We start from the raw sequence: 23734 nt of genomic DNA on the forward strand, positions 1-23734 counted from the left end.
AGAGGCATCAGAGAAGAAAAGCTCAAGAATCACCTAGACCTCCTGGAGTACCTCAGACACATCAGCCTCCTGAACCACCGCTGGGTACTGAATGCCCCTCTGGGAAAAAGTGAAACCCATCTCAAGGTTGGAAGGAAAGAGATGGGAGGTACCAAGCAACCAGAGGACAAAGAGATTGGACCAGCTCGTGGATAAATGACATTTCCTTAGATTCATGCTGATTTAGGACCAGAGGTAAGAGACTCAATAATTTCTGACGTTTTCTATAGAGATTTGTTATGGATTGAATTGTGTCCCCCAAAAATATGTGTTATAAAGCCTAACTCCCCCTCCCTCACCCCTGCAACTTGGGTTTGTAATACCAATTGAATTTTCTTTGTTATGTTAATGAGGCAGAATCGGTATAGGGTGTGTCTTAAGCCAATTTTGAGATATAAAAAGAGCAGATTAGGCATAGAAGCAAGGAAGCACAAAAGGAGAAAGACTGATGCCACAGAGAGATTACCAAGAAACCAAGGAAAATAAACTGAAAGAGACAAGGGTTTTTCCCCAGAGCTGACAGAGAGAGCCTTTTCCTAGAGCCGGGCCCTCAATTCAGACTTCTGGCCTCTGAAACTGTGAGAACATAAATTCCTAATTAATAAAGCCTTCCAATTGTGATATTCTTGTTATAGCAGCATTAAGAAAATAAGAGAAGGTGTATTATCCACTTGGATCCCTCATGCCCCAGTGGGTAAGTGCTGGGCTGCTAACCAGAAGGTCAGCAGTTGGAATCCACCAGCCTCTCCTTGGAAACCCTATGGGGCAGCCCCTACTGCCAAGGGTTGCTATCAATTTGATGGCGTGGGCATTAAAAATTACCCAGTTGTAAAGAGTTGATATCAGAATCTTTCAAGTCAGATCATTTTATTTGAATGCTATAACTTTATAGTATTGCCTGATGCCTTTTGTTCTGGGCAGCCTTTCTGTGTGCTAGTTATTTCTTCCAAAGGGAACACCATTTAAACCCATTTTAGATTTGCTTTTTCCAAATCCTGTCAGTCTTTTTCAAAATAGCCCTTAGCACCACAAGTTACAAGCGGCTTTATCAGTCAGCATTGGTGGTTCAGTGGTAGAATTCTCGCCTCCCACGCGAGAGACCCGGGTTCGATTCCCGGCCAATGCACACTTTTTCACCCGTCACTCCTTCATATGCCCAATGCTGTTACACTTCCTGCTCTGCTGAAATATGCACTGCGCTGTTAAGACACTGTCCTCCCGCTGCAGGGGCGGTAAAGGAAGGAAAACAAGAACTAGATACTTGGAGTTATTTCTGGAGCAGAAGACTCCAAGCAGTCACCAACGAGGTTCGGTGATCCCGTAGGGGTTAGTACGCAGTATGCAGAGCAGCAACTACACGGCGAGACCGGGTCTTTCAAATGCCAAGTGGGGTGGGTGGGTCTCTGTGGTTTGTGTGCTTGAAATCCAAACTACTGTTTCTTTTATCTAGTCTCCTGACAAATCCCTGGAATCTAAAGTGTATCTGGTCACTGATTCAAGTCCTGGACTTGGACTGACCGCTTGGCCAGGTCTCACTATGGGGTGGAGAAAAAGAAACGAAATTCCTGCAAGGAAAGAAGCTGTGGGCTGGGCAGATACCCTGGCGGGTATCTGCATATTAATAGGATTATCAGAAGACAAAATACTTCCCTATACAAATGGCATGGGGGTGATGTTGGACGTCCTCTAACTTCACAAGGAGGAAGGAGAATCAAGATCAACAACCCAAGGCTGATTCCTATGAGGTGGAGGTCAGACATGCCTCCTCTCTCTGCCATCTTTATCAATTCTGACACCAACCGTCCCTTCCAAAGCACTCTGCACTTCTATACTGGGTTTGATAAATTCATTGCAATGGCCACACAGAACTCACAGAGAATACTCATGATTATGGGGTCTATTAGGGAAGTAACAGGTTACAGCTCAGGTTCAGGAACACTCAAGATACAGTACTTCCACCAGAATAGCCTCTTCCCAGCAGTGCTTGCAGGCACATCTCTCCCTGGCCCTCCATGTCTGCTCAAAGGCACTTGGCTTTCTTGATCCATGGACTGGGAAGCCCACCGAGGTCTCCCCTGCCAGTCTCTCCTGCCAACGCTTCTCTGCCACGGCTTCTCCCTGTCTTCATGGTTATAGCTTGCTCCCTGTTTCCTGAGTCCAAGAGCTTCTCAGCACAGGGATCCCAGGTCCAAAGGACATGATTTCTGCTCCTGGCTGTTCTTCCTGTCGTGGGATCCTGTCTTTCCCACCTCTGGGTGGCTCACTTCAAGCTCAGGGGAATGGTAAAACGGACCAATCCCTTTGGTGAGCCACAATTACCCTATCACACAGTCCCACCCCATCACTTTGATAAGAGTTACAAGACCATTGCTAGAAAGGCCACACAAAAGTGAACCATTGCATTACATTCCTCCAGAAATCAAGTCCACCAGCATATCTAACCCTTAAAATTTATGTTGGTAGGACATAACCGTTTGAGTCTCATTGATTCATTAGTGTTTGAAAACCTTATCCCAGATATTAACTTATATACACTACAGGTACTTTCTCCAATTTTTCACTTTCCTTGTAACTGTGTTCCTAGTTTTTTTGTTTTTTTCTTTAATGTGCATAGACTCATTTTTAAAATTTTCATATAGTCCCGTGTTTTGCTTAAAAGTCTCACCCACAATTTGTTTATGAGCATGTATCAAAGGTTTATTCCAAGCTTATCACATGAAGGAAGTTTATCTGTAAGCCAATTCAAATATTTGATGGAGACATTAATAACCATTGTTAAACTGAATACAAAAAGGGAACGTCTCATTATTTTCCTAGGGCTGTGATAACAAAGTACCACAAACTGGGTGGTTTAAAACATCAGAACTTTATTCTCTCACCGTTTCGGAGGCTAGAAGTCCAAATTCAAGGTGTAGTCAGAGCCATGCTCTCTCTGAAGACTATGGGGGAGGAATCCTTCCTTCACTCTTCTAGCTTCTGGTAGTCCCAGGCATTACTCCACTGTGGTAACATAATCACAATCTCTGCCTCTGTCTTCACATTGCCTCCTCCCAGTGTGTCTGTGTGTCTGGCTGACTCTTGTCCTCTTTTTATAAGAACACCAGTTATAGTAGATTTGGGCCCACTCTACTCCAGTATGACCTTGTGTTAACTAACTACATCTAAAAAGACTCTAGTTCCAAATAAGTTCACCTTCACAGATACTGGGGGTTAGGACTTGAACATATCTTTTGGGGGGACACAAATCAACTTATAACATTGGGGTAAAGACAATTAGATTTCTTGGGAAAATGGTTCAAGATTACTTGGCTCCATCCAAATTTTGATTTGCATTTCTCTAATGGCTAGCTGCTATGAGTCAGAGTAGAATCAATGGCAATAAGGTTTAATGGCTAGTGATGGCAAGCATTTCCTCATGTGTCTGTTAGCCGCCTAAATGTCTTCTCCATCCAAAACTGATAGTCAATTAATTGGACAAGGTTCCCAGAAGGAACTCTTAAACTCATTGTAGTTTCTAGGCATTTTATCAGAAACATTGATGAATTTCCATCAGAGGCAGCTGATCACATCAAATCATAAAAATTCTTTCTCAACTTAGGTTTGGGGAAAAAATTGTATTGGTATTATCTTTCGTATTTCTAATACAAATATTTTAAATGCATATATATTTTACTTATTATGCATTAAAAAGCCCTTGTGCTGTCCAAACAACTGCCTGTGATCTACGGACAGGGAACTGCCAGAAATTCAGGCTGGCTTCAGAAGAGGACGTGGAACGAGGGATATCATTGCTGATGTCAGATGGATCCTGGCTGAAAGCAGAGAATACCAGAAGAATGTTTACCTGTGTTTTATTGACTATGCAAAGGCATTGGATTGTGTGGATCATAACCAATTATGGATAACATTGTGAAGAATGGGAATTCCAGAACACTTAATTGTGCTCATGAGGAACCTTTACATAGATCAAGAAGCAGTTGTTCGGACAGAAGAAGAGGATACTGATTAGTTTAAAGTAAGGAAAGGTGTGCATCAGTGTTGTATTCTTTCACCATACCTACTCAATCTGTATGCTGAACAAATAATACGAGAAGCTGAACTATATGAAGAAAAATGGGGCATCAGGATTGGAGGAAGACTCATTAACAACCTGTGTTATGCAGATGACACAACCTTGCTTGCTGAAAGTGAAAAGGACTTGAAGCACTTACTAATGAAGATCAAAGACCACAGCCTTCAGTATGGATTGCGCTTCAACATAAAGAAAACAAAAATCCTCACAACTGGAGCAATAAGCAACATCATGATAAACGGAGAAAAGATTGAAGCTGTCAAGGATTTCATTTTACTTGGCTCTACAATCAACACCCATAGAAGCAGCAGTCAAGAAATCAAAAGATGCATTTCACTGGGCAAATCAGCTGCAAGAGATCTCTTTAAAGTGTTAAAAAGCAAAGACGTCACCCTGAGGACTAAGGTGAACCTGACCTAAGCCATGGCGTTTTCGTTCGCCTTACATGCGTGTGAAAGCTGGAAAACGAATAAGGAAGACCGAAGAAGAATTGACACCTTTGAATTGTGGTGTTGGTGAAGAATATTGAATATAATACCATGGACCACCAAAAGAAGGAACAAATCTGTCTTGGAAGAAGTACAACCAGAAAACTCCTTGGAAGCAAGGATTGCAAGACTGCACCTCACATACTTTGGAAATGTAGTCAGGAGCGATCAATCCTTGGAGAAGGACATCATGCTTGGTCAAGTAGAGGATCAGAGAAAAAGAGGAAGACCCTCAAGAGGATGGATTGACATAGTGGCTGCAATAATGGGCTCAAGCATAAAAACGATTGTGAGGATGGCGCAAGACTGGGCAGTGTTTTGTTCTGTTTTGCCTGGGGCCGCTATGCATCAGAACCAACTCAACGGCACCTAACAGCAACATCAATAATATGTACAAACACATCTTTCTTCTCCATTCTTAAAGAAAATGTGGAATACTGTATACATTTTTTCACTTCTTGCTTTGCTTTTTTTTCACATAAACAATTTATCCTAGAGATAACTCAGTATCAGAGATCCTCGCATTTTGGCCACTTAGAACTTCATTACGTGTATTCATGACCAGGTCATTCTTTAAAGTGTTGTATGCAATCTAACCATTTTGAAATCATTAATCCAAGTGATTAAACCACTTGTCAAAGACACAAACTAGCCTTAAAAATCCCTTTGCCTTTGAGTCGATTCCAACCGTATAGGACAGAGTAGAACTGCCCCATAGTGTTTCCAAAGTTTGCTGCTGGATTCGAACTGCCAGCCCTTTGGTTAGCAGCGAAGCAAAGTAGGGAGGTGTGGATGAGAAGGGAAGGAAACCTCCAGGAGGTGGGTGCAGAAACTCAGTCGGGGTCCTGGAGAGGAAAAGGTTTTTATTTCCTAGTATAATGGTCGCTATGAATTGGAATTGACTGGACAGCAGTGGGTTTGATTTGGGTTTCTTTTTATAATGGGGAAGGAGTGAGGGAAGGAACGGAGAGAAGACTTGAAAGAGAGAAAAGAAAACTATCTGTTGCTGTTCGACAATAAAGCAACCAATTATTGAGAGTGTTTTTCCATCAAAAAATGTTCAGAGAAGCTCATCATCTGTCAGCAAGTTCATGGCATGCGGTGATTGTATAGTGGTTGGTACTCTTCCTGGTGGCTGAAGTAACCTCGCAGTGTCTGGTGTCTATCTTGACACAAACTGACTCCTCTTGAGGTTTGCCTTTAATTCTTGGACAGGCTGCACTCCTTAGCTGAGGCCATAGAGCGCCAGGACTCAGGGCTGTGAGTCAGGAGATGGGAAGGAAGCCCGTGCACAAACCTGGGGTCTAGTCATCTGGAAACCCTAGAAGTGGCCCGCAAGAGAGCAGAAGGTGAAATGCCGCTTCTCATTGAGTCTAATGAGAAAGTGGTCATAACCTATTTTCTAACTATTTCAACTATGTGTGGCTTTTTTAAAAGAAGGAGAATAAATTTTTAGTGAGTTTAAAATATAATCCAGCTCTCAACCCATTAATTCGGTCTGTGAAGCTTCCATGACCCTGATTTGGTCATGTTGTGCTGCCTTCCCCAGTATTGTGTACTGTCCTACCCCTCACCAAAGTTACAACTTTTCTATTGTTACTTAGCATTAGGATACTTCACTGGCAACCCCCCTGTCTGGAGCAAGGGAGAATGAAGAAAACCAAAGACACAGGGGAAAGATCAGTCCAAAGAGCTAATGAATCACAACTACCACAGCCTCCACCAGACTGAGTCCAGCACAACGAGGTGGTGCCCGGCTGCCACCACCGACTGCGATGACAAGGATCAAAATAGAAGGTTACAGACAGAGTTGGAGAAAAATGTAGAATAAAATTCTAACTCACACACACACAAACAGACTTACTGGTCTGACAGAGAATGGAGAAACCTGGAGAGTATGGCCACAGAATACCCTTTTAGCTAACTAATAAAGCCACTCCTGAGGCTTACCCTTCAGCCAAAGATTAAACAGGTGGATTACAAAAAACCAGACTAAGTGGGTACACCAGCCCAGGGGCAAGGACTAGAAGGCAAGAGGGGACAGGAAAGCTGGAAATGGGGAGCCCAAGGTGGAGCAGGGGAGAGTGTTGACATGTCACGGGGTTGGCAACCAATGTCACAAAACAATATGTGTATTAATTGAAAAACTAGTTTGCTTTGTAAACCTTCATCTAAAGCAGTATATATATATATATATATATATATATATATATAATTCACACTGCTTGCATGGTCTACACAGTCATCTCCATCTTCTGTCCCACATGTCTATGCCAACAGTCCATTCTTCAAACATAACTCACAAAGTGTGAAAGGTAAAAATCTTAAGTGGGCAGCTTATTAGATTTTGAAAAATGTAACCATCACCCAGAACAAGTTATAGGAAATTTCCATCACCCCAGCAATGTCCGTAGAACCCTCTTCCAGTCATTCTTTGCTCATCTCTGCTTAGTTATTCAATATTCTGATTTCTATCACCAGAGATTAGTATTGCTGCTCTTGGAGTTCACATTAATGAATGTATACCTTCTGGTAAAGCCCTGGTGGTGTATTGGTTAGTTGCTACGGCTGCTATCCAAAGGGTCGGCAGTTCGAATCCGCCAAGGACTCTTTGGAAACTCCATGGGGCAGTTCTACTCTGTCCTATAGGGTCGATATGAGTCAGAATCACCTCGAGGGCACTGGGTTTGTTTTTTTTATATACCTTTTAGTATACGGCTTTTTTTCTTTTCTTTTGGGCAAGCAGCCTAGTGTTTTTGAAATATATCCATCCACATTGTTGCCTGCCCGCTTCACTAATTGATTTTCATATTAGTGCGGTCTCTTCCAAAGTGTGTAACACCAGTATTGATGGGCAGTTGGGTTATTTTTAGATTTTGCTTGTGACCAAGGCTGCTACGAATATTCTTGGATGAGTCCTTTGTGGAAGTGTGTGTCCATTTCCCTTGAGGACTTAACTACAGGTGACCTGCGTGAATGGCCCTGATTGTGATCTTACAGAGGTTAGTACTCTGCGTTGTGGCGTCAGCAGCCTCGATTCGAATTCGAGTACGGCAGGTAGTTGTAACTTGGTTATCTTTTAAAGGTTGCAGTTCTGCTTTTGCTGGAGGCAGACTCAGGGGTGCCATGAAAGAAGTGGTGAGTAATAGTTTCCACCACCCACACTGGGAGAGACGCTTCAGGGCAGTATGAAAATCTGCGGGAGCAGTAACCAAGGCTGCAAGGAGAGTGTCCTTCGACCTTCACTTGGGTAGAGGTGAGGACCCTTCTAGGGAGTGATCCCGCAGCTCGTCAGAGGGTGGCGATCTGAAAGCTTTGGGGAGAGGAGTCAAGGATCTTGCCAGCAAGTTCGCCTGAGTCTCTGAAACCGACCTGAGTTTCAGTCTCGGTGGGATCTTTACGCGCAACGACTGTGATCGTTCATTAAGGCCACACAAAATTTTAGTATTTAAAAACAAACGTGTGCCCCCAAATAAATAGTGATCAAGACTTATTTTTTCAACGCGTCACCGTCTCCCTTTTACCCCCCCCCCATCAGGGTTTAGGGGAGTAAAGAGTTTCGGCCTGAGAAGAAAGCTTGGGAGGCAGCTCAAAGGTCCCGAGGCCAGTTTCCGCTCTCCTCCTGCTCCCCGAGGTTGTTTGCCACACTCTTCTCCCTCCCCTAGCGCTCTTTCAGAGCCAGAGTCTCCGAAACCGGGTTTTCGGAGTGACCCGGTCCAGAAGGAATTTGCAGAAATATATAGATTTCAGGACTCTTGATTGCCACGTCCGGTGAGTCCACCTGACCACGCGCAGGCTGTCTTTGAGCCTCGGGTTTTTTCAGTGGTAAAAGGTAGAGACTATGTCTATGAAATTCCAGACCCAGAGATTGCTTCCACACTGGTGCTGAGGTGGTTAAGAGCTCAGAATGCTGACCAAAATGTCGGCGGTTTGAATCCACCAGCTGCTCGATGAAAACCCTACAAGACAGTTTTACTGTTTTTTTTTTTTTTTTTTTATAGCATCGCTATGAGTCGTAATCGACTTGACGGCATTGGGTTAGTTAGACTATCGACGCTAGCTCCCTAAACAAAAGGTTAAATACATAAAAAAGGATCGCATTGTACCGCCCGACTAGCTCAGTCGGTAGAGCATGAGACTCTTAATCTCAGGGCCGTGGGTTCGAGCCCCATGTTGGGCGTACAGTTTTCCCTCGCTTTCGTTTTTATGCAATCTTCTCTAGTCAGCAATCAACAGGGTAAAGTAAATAAATACATAATACCGTTGACATCAAGTCCATTCTGACTCATAGAGGCCCTACAGGACGAAGTAGACTCCCCCACAAGGTTTCCAAGGAACCACTGGTGGATTCAAATAGCAGCCCACCTCTTAACCACTGCACCACAGGGGCTCCGCCAACAGAGTTAAACCAAAAATCAAACCCGTGGTCGTCTAGTTGATTGCGACTTATAGCGACCCTATGAATTACGAGCTTCTCAATTGCCGTTGCTGCCCGTGTTGTTGTAAACGTCGGCGAATTTTTCCAGGAATCTCTTCCCAGCATGTTTTGGAAGAAGTACACCAGAATGCTCCTTACAAGTGAGGATGGCGAGACTTCAGCTCACTTGGTTGGACAAGATACTAGGAGGGAGGTTTTGGGTATAGTCCTGGGAGAAGGAGGGACCAGTCCCTAGAGAAGGATATCATGCTTGGAGAAGGGTCAGCAAGAGAGGAAGACCCTCAAAGAGATGGACTGACACAGTACGTGCAACAATGGGCTCAAACATAGCAAAGGTTGTGAGGATGGCCCAGGACTGGGTAATGCTTCCTTCTGATGTACCTAGGGTCGCCATGAGTGGGAACCCACTCGACGGCACCTAATAACAGCAACAACATATTTTCAACGCACTGGAAAAAAAAATACATATATATACGTGGAAATATACATCAAAACATACACTACTCAACAATTTCTACATGTACTATTCAGTGACATTGATTACATTGTCACTATCCTTTTCCACATCATTTCGAAGGGAAATGATTTATCCTTTAACATAAACAGTGATTCTCTCAGAACAAGAGACCTTGGAGGCATGTAAAGAACTGCTATGAGGCTTGTGAAGAAGAACTGCCATGAGACCACCTCTCCTTGGCCAGCTTATCTTCCCTGGGAGGCAGCCATGGGACAGTTTCTCAATGCCTTCCGGGTTCTGACGAGATATGAGGGTTTATAGTCTCTTCACCTCCAGGCTATAGCTGCGGACTGTAAAACTGCTTAGCTGCTGTAAGAACCGTTTCCTAAGCAGTGAGTATCCTACAACTCCTGTTGTAGTCAGCAGATCACCTTTCTTTCCCTGTCTTCCTTTTTGGTGTGTGGGATGGGAGCCCGGGCACCACTGGCTACTCATTCTTTTGTTGTCTATGTAAGTAATGCAGAATACACAGCACACACATCTTTTCATTCTTAACATTTTTGTTGTGATTAATTTTGTCATTGGCAGCATTTTGGTGTCAATTAGTTTTTTTTTTTCCTTTAAGTTTGTATACCATGATTTCCTTTACTTATGTGGGAATGAGTTTGCTGTCTTTAGGCCTGTGTCATATCGTGACTGGAAAGCTATCTATCTGTATATGTTCACTTGGTTCACTCTTTCTTTCTCTCAGATAATTATAAACACTGAGATAAATATTCTACCAATCATCGTCACAACCTTTATATTCTTTGCATTCTTGTCAGAGCCTCCCTATTTCGTATTTCCTATTTTAAAATAAAGTTCTGCAGCTGATGTATGTTTTGAATACCATAACTGGATTCTCTTTTTCACAAAAAAGTAATTGTAATGTTGATGCAATTTCAAAATGCAAAACTTTTTTTTAAGTTTTTTTTTTTTTTAATTGGCATCTGTGAATTTCTAGCCCAGAGAAGACTGGAAAAAACAAGGGAAGAAGAAAGGAAACAAAATCCTCTGGAAATTATGGATCAGGATGCATCAAGAAGTCCATAAAAACTTTGATTTCCCCGCGACCTCAGGTGACAAGTGTGATTTGTTGCTTAGTGACCTGTCTTGTAACTTCAGCAGCCTGTGGTCAACTTTGACTCACAGCAGGTGAATAGGGTCTGGTGTGTCTGATGCTTTTAATATACACTTTTAAAGTCGGTCATTTATTTGTTTAAAAGTAATAAAGTCAGTCTTTGTAAAAACCCATCAAATGTACAGAAGAAATGAAATTTTCCCTGATTCTCAGTTCCAATCCTAAGAGGTAATTCATGTTAATATTTTGTTATGTGGCCTTTTAAAACAATAGTACAGGTGTACAATTTTATTAATCATGTGGATGAAGCAATAACTAATTGAAGTGCTGCTGGATGCTGTTTAGCCTAGAGACCCAGGAAATCTGTCTACCCTGATCAATGGGATAAGGAATCATAACATTGCCTATAGGGCTTTCATCCCACTTAAGGAATTCTTGTAAACTGAGGCAGAGCAGATCGCTTAGGCTGAAGTCCTAATGTATTCTTTCTTTCCTTCTCCTAAGCCTAAACTGGATATTACCTCATTATCTCAGATATAGCTGGATGATAGGAGTGAACAAAAGCAGGTAGCAGAGAGAAAGTGAGGCAGGGGTGGGAGACTCTTCCCCTGCCTGAGTCAGCCTCACCAGTGATGAATCTTTTGTGAAATAGAGAGTAGAGAGACCCTCAACCCAGTGCTTTTGCTCCACGCTCCTAAACACTTAATGAACTACAATACATAGTCTGTATTTGAAACAATGGGTTAGTACTTGTTCAGCATTTGGGAGCTGGCAGCTTGGGTAGAGAAGCTGAGAATTTTCTAACCACGTGTGTGTTTCTATACACTGTCTTGATTTTCTATTGTCAGACAAACACATACCAATCCCCCTGGGAGGAAAAGATCACAGAAGTACAAAAAGAGTCCCACACCCACCTCATGTGACTCTCCCTGAGAACTTGCAACCTGGTCACTGTGACAGGCATCTCAGACATTCCAGAGATGTCTCTTTAATGTTACCACCAAACCTCTCAAAGGATCAAAGTAGGACTGAGCTCTAGGTAAAACTACATGAGAATTCATCCTCTACTTCCTATGACAAGTTTTCGTTAGCTACTTGTCCACCCTAGCTCACCAAACAAGATTTTACAGCAAGCACCACATACATACCAGCATGGACCAAACACTTCCACAACCACAATAGATCACCCTGTGGTATCAAGTTCCCCCAAATAAAGTCTTAAGGATACAATCTCTCCTTTGGTTGCCACAGAAAATAAAAATCCATTACTTAAAGTCCTAATCTGATGAAAAAGTAACCTTCCAAGTCTTCCCTTTCCCATTTTTACTTGTCTCAGGACCAGCCGTGAAGGTTCCACTCTGGAGGGTGGGTGAGTGCTGGGTTCCTCAGCAGCTGCAGCCTGGGCTCTCTGTCATGGAACCATGGGAACAGGGTGACCTCTGTCAACCTCTACAGTCAGGTGAATGCAATGCAACCTCAGGTCTCTCCTGGCCACTTTTCCAGAATCCCAGGAGTCAGGAGAACACAGAAGAACATCACAGAGCCAGCCCCTTATTCACAAAATTCAGAGTAATGTGTGCAACCAAGAAGCAATAACATTCTCCAAGCAAAAGTGATGGGTTTGCACTGCTATAAAAATGCCAGGTGCAGTGTTGCCCAGAAAAGAGCTTTGTCTCAGAATGTGGGGCTATGACTTCTTTGTGGGGCAGTTAGGCAGGCACTAGCAAAATTAGAAATGCACAAATACTTTGATCAGGCAGGCCTACATCCAGGAATGCAGTTGTAAAACCCCCGTACAGTGCCTCCGGAATAAATAAACTCCTCAGGTCCGTTCTCACGCTTGGTGGAAAATATATCTTTTACCGAAAAATTTCTTCGTTTAGTCCATTAAATGGGACTTGAATCTTCGCAAAGGATATTTTGGAGTCTGATTCTAAGCGGATGGAGACCCAGAGGGCTCTGAAGTTTAAAAAAAAAAAAAAATCACAGACAATCTAAAGCTGCCTTTAAGCAGCTATGAAGAAGATCGTACCATCGTCCCCGGGTGGGTTCGAACCACCAACCTTTCGGTTAACAGCCGAATGCGCTATCCGATTGCGCCACAGAGACGCGCAGAATTTGTCTCTCAAACTTATCCTTTGATGTCAGGAATTGCCCTTTAACCCCAGGCTGGACATGTCTTTACATCTTTCTGGCCTGCCCAACCCTGCGCTCTCCAGAAACCGGGGAACACAAGACACACTTAGGTCGAGAGTCTTGCCCTTGGACACGCTTGGGCACTGATATCGAGCCGGAGTCAGCTGAGGGGCTCCGACCCCCTCAGTCCCGCGCAGTGGGAGGCGCACAGTCGCTGCTTAGCACTTGCAGGGAAGGAAGCGGGACAAACCACCGCCCAGCAGGACTCCGCGTTCCCAGGCTGCAGAGATCTGCCCCAGCCTTCCCTCCGGGAGTCCACTGCGCCCCCCTGCTCTGCGCCCGGGGCCTTTCCAAGGAATGCTGAGAAAGTAACCAGTCACGTACACTGTCCAGTGCATAACTGTCAGGTGCTACCGTAAGAGGCAATGATAAGAAATTATGAAGAATAGAGCGTTGGAGTAAACTTCATACCTGCTTAAATACCTGAGGAAAGCTGAGTGTTTACTAAGAGTACGATAATGTTTAACAACTGTAGTTTAGTTCCAAATACAGCTGCAAATCTTCTATAGCTTTGTAGCCTTTTGAGGGCTCCTTGCAAACTTGCACACTAGTTTGTTATTTTCTTCCTCGATAATAAACTGAACCTGTACATAAACCAAGAGGCAGTCGTTCGAACAGAAAAAGGGTATACTGAATGGTTTACAATCAGGAAAGGTATTTGTCAGGGCGACATCCTTTCACCATACCTTATTCAATCTCTATGGTTAGCAAATAATCCAAGAAGCTGGACTATATGGAGAAGAATGGAGCATTAGAATTGGAGGAAGATTCATTAACAACCTGCATTATGCAGATGATACAACCTTGCTTGAAGCACTTACAAATGGATTACACCTAAACATAAGGAAAACAAAAATCCTCACAACTGGACCAATAAGCAATATCATAAACAAAAGGAGAAAAGATTGAGGTTGTCAAGGGTTCAATTTCAGCTACTTGGATTCACAATCAACATCCATGTAAGTGTTGAAAAGCGAGGATGTCACCTTGAAGACTAAGGTGTGCCTGACCCAAGCCATAGTGTTTTCATTTGCCTCCTATGCATGTAAAAGCTGGACAATGAATAAGGAGGACCAGAGAAGAGTTGACGCCTCTGAATTGAGGTGTTGGTGAAAGAACATTGAATGTACCGTGGACCGCCAGAAGAATGCACAAACTTGTCTTGGAAGAAGTACAACCAGAATGCTCCTTAGAAGCAAGGATGGTGAGACTACCTCTCACATCCTTTGGATGTGTTATCAGGAGGGATCAGCTCCTGGAGAAGGACATTATCCTTGGTAGAGAGTCAGAGAAAAAGAGGAAGACCGTCAACCAGATGAATTAACACAGCGGCTGCAGCAATGGGCTCAAGCATAAAAACGATAGTGTGGATGGTGCCAGAACCAGCAGTGGGTGTTTTCCTTCTGTTCTGCATAGGGTGGCTATGAGACAGAACCATGTGGAGGACACCTAACAACAAAAACAACAACACTCCATTTGAAAGCTCTTCTTGCATAGTCGTTAAGAGCTATGACTGTGACTCAGAAGGTCGGCAGTTCGCACACATTAGCCTGTTCATTGGAAACCCTATGGGGCAGTAGTACCCCGTCCTACTCGAGGCAATGGTTTATTGGTTTTAATTCTATGTTTATTACTAGACGTATTCCTTTTGCTTTAGATTTATTTAGATTTATTTTCCCCACAGCCTCCAGGGAGAAAGCGCGCGGAAGAGGCTCCCGACCACGCCGTGAGAAAGGGGAGGCAGAGAAACAGCAGGTGCACTTGGGGCCGCGGGCAATTTCACTAGTGCCTGAAGAACTCGGAGAAAAGCACCCACGATGGTCGTGGAAAACTTGCAAATTGCAGTAGCAGCACGAAGAGGGTAGATTTCTGAGAAGTCTCGGTGGGACCTCATGGGGTAGGTTGAAAGAGACCCTTAGATCCTGGTCGTCGGTCCTTTCTTTCCGTGGACGTCTGAAGTCCCGCCTGGAGGAGAAGAGCACAGGTGGAGGCCATTCTCAGGGCCCAAGGGAGGGTGCAGTCGCTCCCGCAGTCAGACGCCCGCTCTGCGCAGCAGTTTCAATCCACTGCCCGGCTCCCCTCTTCTGCTCAGAAGCAGTACGCTTCAGGGGACTGGACCCTGACTCAGTGCCGACCAGCTCTGGGACCAAGGAAATCCATTCAACTCTCGCTGCAAACCTCACTTTCCTCATCAGGAACGCGCCCAAGTTGACTTCAGTCTTTGCCCAGGTATCTTACATTTGGGCAACTGATCTCAGGCTGCTAGAGAGAAGAGAAGCTTAAAGCTTTTCGTCATCCTTCTAGTTCGGTCTGTACCGCGCAAGACTTCTAATTTCAAAGTCTTGAGTATCGCCCACCTTCTGGGCATTGTGTTTTGGAGGATCCGGGTGCAGCTGCTCCTGGGGCCATGTGGATACCTGGAAGGCCACGAGGAGTCCTGCCCTCCTCCTCTTGGAGCTCTGAGCCTGGGAACTACCTCCCTTTCTGTTTGGACGGTAAAGAAGAATGACGTCTGGTAGTTTCAATTTCCCTGAGACCGACTGACCAAACTTAAGGTTTCTTAGTTTGGTCTACCTTAGTTCTGCTTTCTATGCTTGGGGGGCTGATACCATCTCATTCTCTTTCCTATCAGGCTGTGGAAGCCTCACAGAGATAACTGGGTTGGAAAGTAATTGGTTTCTCTTCCTCATTCTAAATGTTCTATTCTATGCATAAAAAGCCATTATTCCAGGAAAGGTGTACAGACTTCAACAGATCCCCACAGGGGGTCCCCATAGAAGAACCGTTAGCTTGTATGGGAGAGAAGATGCAGTGGGACTGGGCCTCTGGCTCCGTCCTGCCTAAACTGGGATGGAGAAAATTATGAAGAGGGAGATTCAGAGGGAAGCAGGACAGGTTTGGGAGGATGAAAAGAAAAGGTGAGGAAGATCCCAGGATGTATCTATTCACTGGACCCAGTAAAGACAGCTTGTTTCTCTGGGCCTCTCCTCCCCTCCCCTGCCCCTCATGGCGGCCTCTCATCCCTCCACCGACCTCCTGATTCTGGGAATGCCATCATTTTCTACTGGACCTACCCAGCCGAGGTCCAGTCCTCTCTAACAGGACAAGTATTGGTCCCTTACAGGTCTCCTTTACACTGTTCTCTCTTCTGTGGTCCTAGGAGAGTCAGGAGTATTGGATTATCCCCAGAGAACAGGATATTCAGCCTAGGTATTGTGAGACCGTCATGCTGAAAGTGAATCCAGCAGTCTCAGGTCATTTTTGACTATACTTGTTAATAATAAATAAATAAATAAATAAAAAGAAACTCCTTGGTCCAGGTCATTTGAAAATGTGGAAAATAATACTCAAATTATTTTGAAATTAGTAACACTTGTGATTAAACCCTCATTTGCAAAGGCACTGACAAGAATCAGTAATCCATGTGGAAAAGCCCCCGTTTTAAAGGCGGTCTGCTGAAGCCAGTGCACCCTTCTGTTCACCTGCAGCTATGACATGGTAACTGCTCCCAGATTAGTCTTTTTACTTTAAACAACCATAAAAATGACAGAATATGTGAGGCACCAATTTACAGACATTGGACAGAAGCAGTGCAAGACTGTGATCCCTGAGAGAGGGTTGGGAAGAATTCCTGATGGTGGTACAAATTTCAGCAAGCTGAAATCCCAGCAGAGCATGGTACTCACATGAGGAGGCAGAGATCAGAGGTAGGACAGATTAGAGCACTGGAAGGGAGAAAATGGTTTAGAGGCCAGTTTTCAGAAGTCCATCTCTAGGTCTACTGCAGGTCATTTGCTGAGTACTGGGCTGCTCATGTGCAGGAAGGTACTACCCAAGGCTTGCCAGGGGACAGATGCTACCAGATGGAGAACAGAACAAGGTCCTAGAGGTCAGTACCAGGCAATGTTGGAATTCAAGCTTTGTTAACAACTCTTTACCACTCTGAGCACCCAGTGGAGACTCTCTCCAGAAAGGGTGTGCTTTAAGAGCCGAAGCCACACCCTAAAGTAAGGTCTACTCTTGACAGTCCCTAACTGTGCTGCAACCCAAGCCCTGATAAGACAGAGCTGCAGGGGAGACAGTGTTTGGAAGTTGAGTTCCAACAGGTTAGAGTGTTTTGATAAACACCTTGAGCTTTCTGCAGGTTCACTTTAAAGCCTAAATCCAGTCCTACACAAGTTCAAAGTAATCAGCCAGTAATCAAAATGCTTCTCGTTGTTGTTGTGTGCCATCAAATCAATTCCAACTCACAGCAACCCGATATGATACAGTAGAACTGCCCCATAAAGGCTTCTAGAACAAAAATTGCTAGTCCGGAGAAAGATACCAGAATACACTACAATGTATCATTCAAAGTGTCCAATAATTCAACAATACTAGACATGCAAAGAAACACGTGTTGGGTGTTCAAGAGAAAAATAAGTCAATAGAAACCGACTTCCAATTCCAAGATGTCCTAGATGTTAGGTTTAGTCGACTTCAAAGCAGCTGTTTTACAGACACACACACACACACAGAGAAAACATGATGTCAATGAGTGGTCTGATAGACAAGCTCCACAGAGCTGTGAAAACCATCAAAAGGAACCAAATGGAAAGTCTAGGGCTGCCCAATGGACTTATAAACAAAGTGGCCTAGCAGCATGGATGCAAATTACACCTGGGCTCAGTGACATGGGTTTCCACTCCCCCATGAGTGCCCAAACAGCCAACAGCAGGGAACAACTCTGACTCCCTGATATGACACCAGTCCCCAGTGGAGGTGGGGGCGATCAGCCAGCCACATGATGGCAGGTTGAGCACACAGGACCCATGATAGTTTTTATTATGTATCAGTTTGATTAGGTTATGATTCTCAGTGGTTTGGCAGACTTTGGACTGATTGCTTTTTCATAATGTAATATTGTATAATTACCTCCATGATGTGATCTCATGTGATCAGCCAATCAACTGTAAGAGGAGTTTTCTCAGGTGTGTGGCCTGCATCCAATATATAAGGACATTCCAGCAAAGCTTATTCCACACCCCCCCACACCCCCACTTCCTCACCCTCTGATTGGCTGATATCGTGAGGTGGTCTTTCTAGCCTGGCTAGGCCCCCACCTAAGTCACCTTATTAGCATAAACTTTCAGGTGTCCTCTAGAGGCCTGTAGGAAAAAAAAAAAAAAAAGGGGCATTTCAATTACTCAGCAAATTCCAAGGATTTAGAGTTATCTCAAGGAGCCCTGGTGGGGCAGTGGTTAAGTGCCAGGGTACTAACCCAAAGGTCAGTGGTTTGAACAGACCAGCCACGCTGCAGAAGAAAGTTGCGGCAATCTCCTTCCATAAAGATTTACATGCTTGGAAACCTACTGGAGAGCTCTTCCATGTCCTACAAAAGCCCTGGTGACATAGTGGTTAAGTGCTATGGCTGCTAGCCAAAAGGTCTGAAGTTCAAATCCACCAGGTGCTCCTTGGAAACTCTATGGGGTAATTCTACTTTGTCCTATAGGGTCCCTATGAGTCCCTATGAGTCAGACTCCATGACAGGGTTTTTTTTTTTCCCCCTGTTCCATAGGTTTACTATGAGTCTGAAATGACAGCAATGGATTTCATTTTATATATTTTGGTTTAGAGTTATCTCTCTGAAACCAAGGTCAAAGACCAAATGATTTGGATGAACTTAAATCCTTTACCTCACAGTACACTTTAGAAAACAACTAAGAAACAGTGAATTATATATGAGAAATGGGAATGTAATGGACGTGGCCAAGCCCTCAGAAAACAGACTGTGGCTGTGTAAGTGTCAGAGCCCTGTCTTGTAGCCTCAACAGCATGTGGTCGACTTTGAGTCACACCAGATGAGTTTGTCTGGTTTGTCTGAGTGTATAAACGTTAAACATGGTTAATTGCTTTTTATCGTAAATCTAACAAATACCTGTTTTTTGTAAGAAAAACCTACCCAAAAAAGAAGTGTATAAAGAAGAAAATGAAAGTTCTCCTGCCTCCCAAGCCCACTCCCCAGATAATCCACTGCTGAGACACCTCTATATATATGACACATAGGAAGCTGTGGGGACTTTGGAGTGTAATAGGTGTGGTTTGGCCTAGGGACCCAGGAGGTCCCCAGTCCTGCCCTCACAATCATCTGCCTTCCCTGGACAATGAGAAGTGGGTGAAGGCAAAGAAAAGGAAAATAACACTATTGTTTGCAGAAGTTTCACCTTGGGGCAGGAGAGTCTGGTAAAGCAAGCAAGGCATGTGGTTTCTGACTGAGGCTTCAAGAGCTGTGCCGTTGCCCTACACCCAAAGTGGATTTTACCTTGTTTCCTGAGATGCCGATGAAATGATAGAAGTCAATAAAAGGAGAGGGCAGAGAGAAAGGAAGACCGCTGAGTCCACTCACACAGATCCACCTTCCTCGAGTCTTGTCTGACAGAGGACTGCCTTGAGATTAGTCCGTGGAAACTATGGATGCTTAATGAGAATTTTCACTCCTGTTTTATTGAGATGCTCATATATATGCGTCGAAAAGGAGTGGACGGCACGGATTGGGTTTGGGACTTTACTGAGATGCTCATGGATATGAGTCAGAATCCACTCGAGGGCACTGAGATTGCCATGTGGTATAGAGCTGCAATCAAACGCTTCCAAGGTGGTTCCATGGTGTAATGGTGAGCACTCTGGACTCTGAATCCAGCGACCCGAGTTCAAGTCTCGGTGGGACCTTATTGTTTAATTCAAACGAAAGGTGTTTAAAACAACAACAACAAAAAAAGAAAACCCCTTAAATGAAAGGAAACTTGTTACCTCTATTCCGCGTCCCCCTCCTGGTCGTCATTTAGGAGCCAGAAAACTTTCCGTCCTCAGGAAAGAAACAGGAACGGAACCCCAGGCTCCGCGGAACAAGAGCTGCTGCAGGTCCCTGCTCCCCGTGGCTTTTTGCGACTCCCAGGCCGGTCCCCTCGTCCTCTCGTCTCCTCCTCAGAAATGAGGGTCCCAGAAACCCCCACAAAATAGCTGAGGAAGGAGAAAAGACAGGAAGAAACAGAGAGGAGAATAGGTGAGAAAAACGGAGAAAGTAAGGAATGGAAGGCAGAGGATTTGGGCGTTCACAGCAGCAGCTTCAGTTGCTGGCTTTGGACCACCGCCGCTCTTCACTCAGGAGCGCTCCCATCCCTTCCTGACCCACCCGAGAACTCGGTTCTTTCGAGAAATCTCAAAGCTGCTTGCCTGGCATTTGTTCTTGCAAAGTTTCCTTTCACTGTCTGGAGGTGGATTAAGTTGGTGGGCCAGTGAGTGGAAGCCAAGTGAAGAGCCCTGTTGGCCCCCTTGCTGTTGACTAGCAGGTGGTGCACCCACTCACCCAAACGCACACCATTTTCCCCCTTGCAGGCCGGTCTGCAGGGTCTGGAGGGGAAAACTGGAAAATCAAGGCTTAACAATGTTTCTTTAGAGATAAAGAGAGAAATACTCAGATAATTGCTTATATGGGTTGAAAGTGGTTACCTCTGGAGAACAGGAAATGTAAAAAGGGATCAGGGGAACTACTGTTTTCCATAACAAACTTTTGGGCATATATTACTTTGATAAAAATATACACTAAAGAAAAAAAATTTCTTTGTTATGTAGGATGTTTTTAAACTTCATCGTTTGTGTTTGTATGGAAATTTTGAAGTAGTTGTATGTATCACTTTTTAAAGATTCCAGGGTTTGCATCCTGTGTAGAAATCTCTTCCCACTGTAAGATTATAAAAATTTTATTGGCGGCAATTTTGAAGTAAACATCGAATCATTATTCCCCTTTTAATGAGCTGAACAGATGGGCTAATAAACTCCCAAATTCTCCCAGATATGACTAATTCCACAGCTCACACCCTGAGACATCAACAACTGAGAGGACTGGACATGAGCCAGTGCTAAACAGAGACCAAGGAAATCCATTAACCTCTCTGCAACCCTCAGCTTCTTTGTCAGCAACACGCCAAAGCTTGCTTTCAGTGATGGCTCAGATATTTTGGGCAATCTTCCATGACAGGGAGAATCAGAAGCTCTCAGCTCTTACTCCTCAGGCTAGCTCAGTGCACAGGCCATACAACTTCTCCTTTTAAGGCCCTATGTGGGTATGTACTTCCTAGTTTTCTTTGGATCTACCCTTGATCGACCTCTTTGGTATCTACTTTGGATACCAGGACAAGGTAGTGTTTCATTCTGTGGTACACAAGCTCCTCAGGTTACACAGGTAGATTCCTATGCATTGCCTCCACCGAGGCCACAAGCAGGGAGGTGCCAGGGCCCTGCCCCTTGAAACTGTTATTTATTCAGTTTCAGGAACTCCAGTTACATAGATATTAGGCCACTTGATATTTTCTCACAGGTCAATGATGCTCTGTTCTTTTCATTTTTACTTCTCCCCCTCCCCCATCTCTCTCTGGGTTTCATTTTGGATAATTTATATTGCTATGTCTCCCACCGAAAAGAGGAAGACACTCAGCGAGATGGATTGACACAGTGCTGCAACAATGGGCTCAAGCATAACAGCCATTGTGAGGATGGAACAGGACCAGGTAGTGTTTCGTTCCGTGGTACACGGTGTCGCTATGAGCGGGAACAGACTCTATGGCACCTAACAACAACAGCGTGTCTCCTACAGGGTCTCATCTGCTGTTAAAATCATCCAGTGCATTTTTCATCTCTAGAAGTACCGAGTCTTTTTAAAGAATACATCTTTCATTTCTCTCCTCATCAAGCTCATGCTTTCCTCCATCGTCCTGAACATATGGAACATGTTTGTAATAGCTGTTTTAATATCTGTGTACTGATTCTATCATCTAAGTTATTTCTGTGTCCGTGTCTGTTGATTGACTTAGCTCATGGTTATGGATCCTATTTTCCTGCACAAGGACTCCACTTCTTTGGATACCTGATAATTTTTACTGGATGCTAGACATCAGGAATTTTACATTAAGTACTATTGGTTTTGTTTTGTTTTTAGTCCTTTAAATATTTTTGGACTTTGCTCTGGGATGCAGTTAAGTTACTTGGAAAAAGTTTGATTCTTTCCAGGCAGGCTTTTAAGCTTTGTTAGGCAGGTTCTGAACATCCTTTAGTCTAAGGCTAATTTGGACACAGTGTTGAGGTGTGTTATATGCCATATGTGTTAGATGCACTTTCCATTCAGGCTGGTGGGAGCACACACTGTTACGGGCTCTGTCCTATACTTCCTGTGATCCAATGTCTGAAAAGAGCTGGTTCACATATATTTTGTTTAAGGTGGAAGAGTAAACACCATCTCTGTTACTCCATCATGGCCCAAAGCAGAAATCTGTACACTTTTCTTTTGTTCTTTTTCACAATTAAGGAAAACTACTTATCTTGATGTTGTTTGTTTCCTATCTCCTATACCTAACACGTGCCATACACAACGCTATGTGTATTATTATATCATCCCATTAATCTATACAATAACTCTACGAGACTCTTAATTTTATTATTTTCATATGAGACTTGAAACACTGAAGGAGCTGGCCCAAGGTCAAACAGAAGGCAAGTAGTGGTGCCAGGACTGGAAGGGAGGCCTTCCCAGAGGTAGCGCTCCTAGCCACAGACCAGACCATAGCTCTTTGTAACAACCTTGTATATCTGATATGCCTGGAATCCAGTATCCAAGGAGTTCCTAGCCACCGTGTCCGTTGACTCCTTTGGGTCATAAACTCCTCCCTCAGGGAGTCAGAGCGTAACTTAGCCCTTAAACTCTGACTGAGGAAAGCCCTGAAATTCTCTGCAAACCCATGTTTTCTCATTGGAAAGACTGAAAATGGACTTCGGTCTCAATTCAGATCATTTATATTTGGGCAAGGAAACCTCCTGCTGCTGGGGAGAAAACTTCGCGGTTCTTCCTCATCCAGCTTTATCAGTCCGGTAGGATGTAGGGCTTCAGTGTCCTGAATACTCAATTGGCGTCTTTTAGTTGGATTTCTTTGAACCTGTCCTTGTCTTGCCTCCCCCTTGCCCTCCCTAGCATCTTCTGGGGCCTTGCAGATCTCTGTGCTGTGCCCGCAGTAGCCACGAGGGGGCGCCATGGCCCTTGGCGCCTTTTCTCGGTTTGGCTAGTGAATAAGGATTCCAGATGGTTTCAGTTCACCAGGACACAGGCTCAGAAGTGAGAGTGAGGGGAGAGCACACCCTGGGAGGGGCTGGCAAAAGGCCCACACACCTGACAACACAAGACCTTGGGTTTTCTTCTAAAATATAGTTTCATATTCAGCCTTTTTGGATAAGGAGAAAACTAAAGTTATTTCTGACAGTGAAAAATAACGTTTTATTTCTTCACAATTCCTGGACACCCTGGGTGGCAAAAACAGTTCAATGCTTGACTACTAGCCCAAAGGTTGGTGTTTCAAATCCACCCAGACGTGCCTCGGAAGACAGAACTGGCGACCTGCTTCTGAAAGAGCTTTGAAAACCCTATGGAGCAGTCCTACTCTGCACACATGGGGTCCTGATGAGTAGGAATCAGCTTGACAGCAACTAACCACAACAGCATTTACAATTCCTACCATTGTTGAAAGAGAGGGCATCGTAACGGAGCTTCCTAATTTTGCAAGCTCCTGGTGCATGTCAGGTGCAAATCCGAGGCAGAAAGAGAACTAATGCTCCCTGTCTATGAAGGATGTGAAAGAGGGCTTGAGGAAAGGGGTGGGGAAGAGGAACCTGGAGCCAGAAAACAAAGAGGCTGCTTTTGGGATGAGGGGTGCTGTAAAATGGTGGGAATAGTAGCGTCAGTGTCAGAACCTGTCAAATTCAGGGGGGATAAAGATCAGGAGGAGCTCTGGCAGCATAGTGGTTAAGAGCTATGGCTGCTAACCAAAAGGTTGGCAGTTCGAATCCACCCACCACTCCTTGGGAACTCTATGAGGCAGTTCTGCTCCATCCTATAGAGTCG

At 44.3% G+C, this 23734-nt stretch overlaps 4 non-coding genes across 4 annotated transcripts; 3 read left to right on the top strand and 1 right to left on the bottom strand.

Annotated features, from left to right (window-relative positions):
* The first annotated feature begins 1094 nt into the window (after window positions 1–1094).
* On the top strand, window positions 1095–1165 carry TRNAG-CCC (transfer RNA glycine (anticodon CCC)). Its single transcript has one exon. It is a non-coding gene; the product is annotated as a tRNA-Gly (tRNA).
* Window positions 1166–8706: 7541 nt separating this feature from the next.
* Window positions 8707–8779, top strand: TRNAK-CUU (transfer RNA lysine (anticodon CUU)). Its single transcript has one exon. It is a non-coding gene; the product is annotated as a tRNA-Lys (tRNA).
* Window positions 8780–12649: 3870 nt separating this feature from the next.
* On the bottom strand, window positions 12650–12723 carry TRNAN-GUU (transfer RNA asparagine (anticodon GUU)). The gene has a single exon. It is a non-coding gene; the product is annotated as a tRNA-Asn (tRNA).
* A 6723-nt stretch (window positions 12724–19446) lies between these two features.
* On the top strand, window positions 19447–19518 carry TRNAQ-CUG (transfer RNA glutamine (anticodon CUG)). The gene has a single exon. It is a non-coding gene; the product is annotated as a tRNA-Gln (tRNA).
* The last annotated feature ends 4216 nt before the right edge of the window (window positions 19519–23734 follow it).

This window comes from Loxodonta africana, chromosome 3, assembly GCF_030014295.1.
Source record: "Loxodonta africana isolate mLoxAfr1 chromosome 3, mLoxAfr1.hap2, whole genome shotgun sequence".
Lineage (NCBI taxonomy): Eukaryota > Metazoa > Chordata > Mammalia > Proboscidea > Elephantidae > Loxodonta > Loxodonta africana.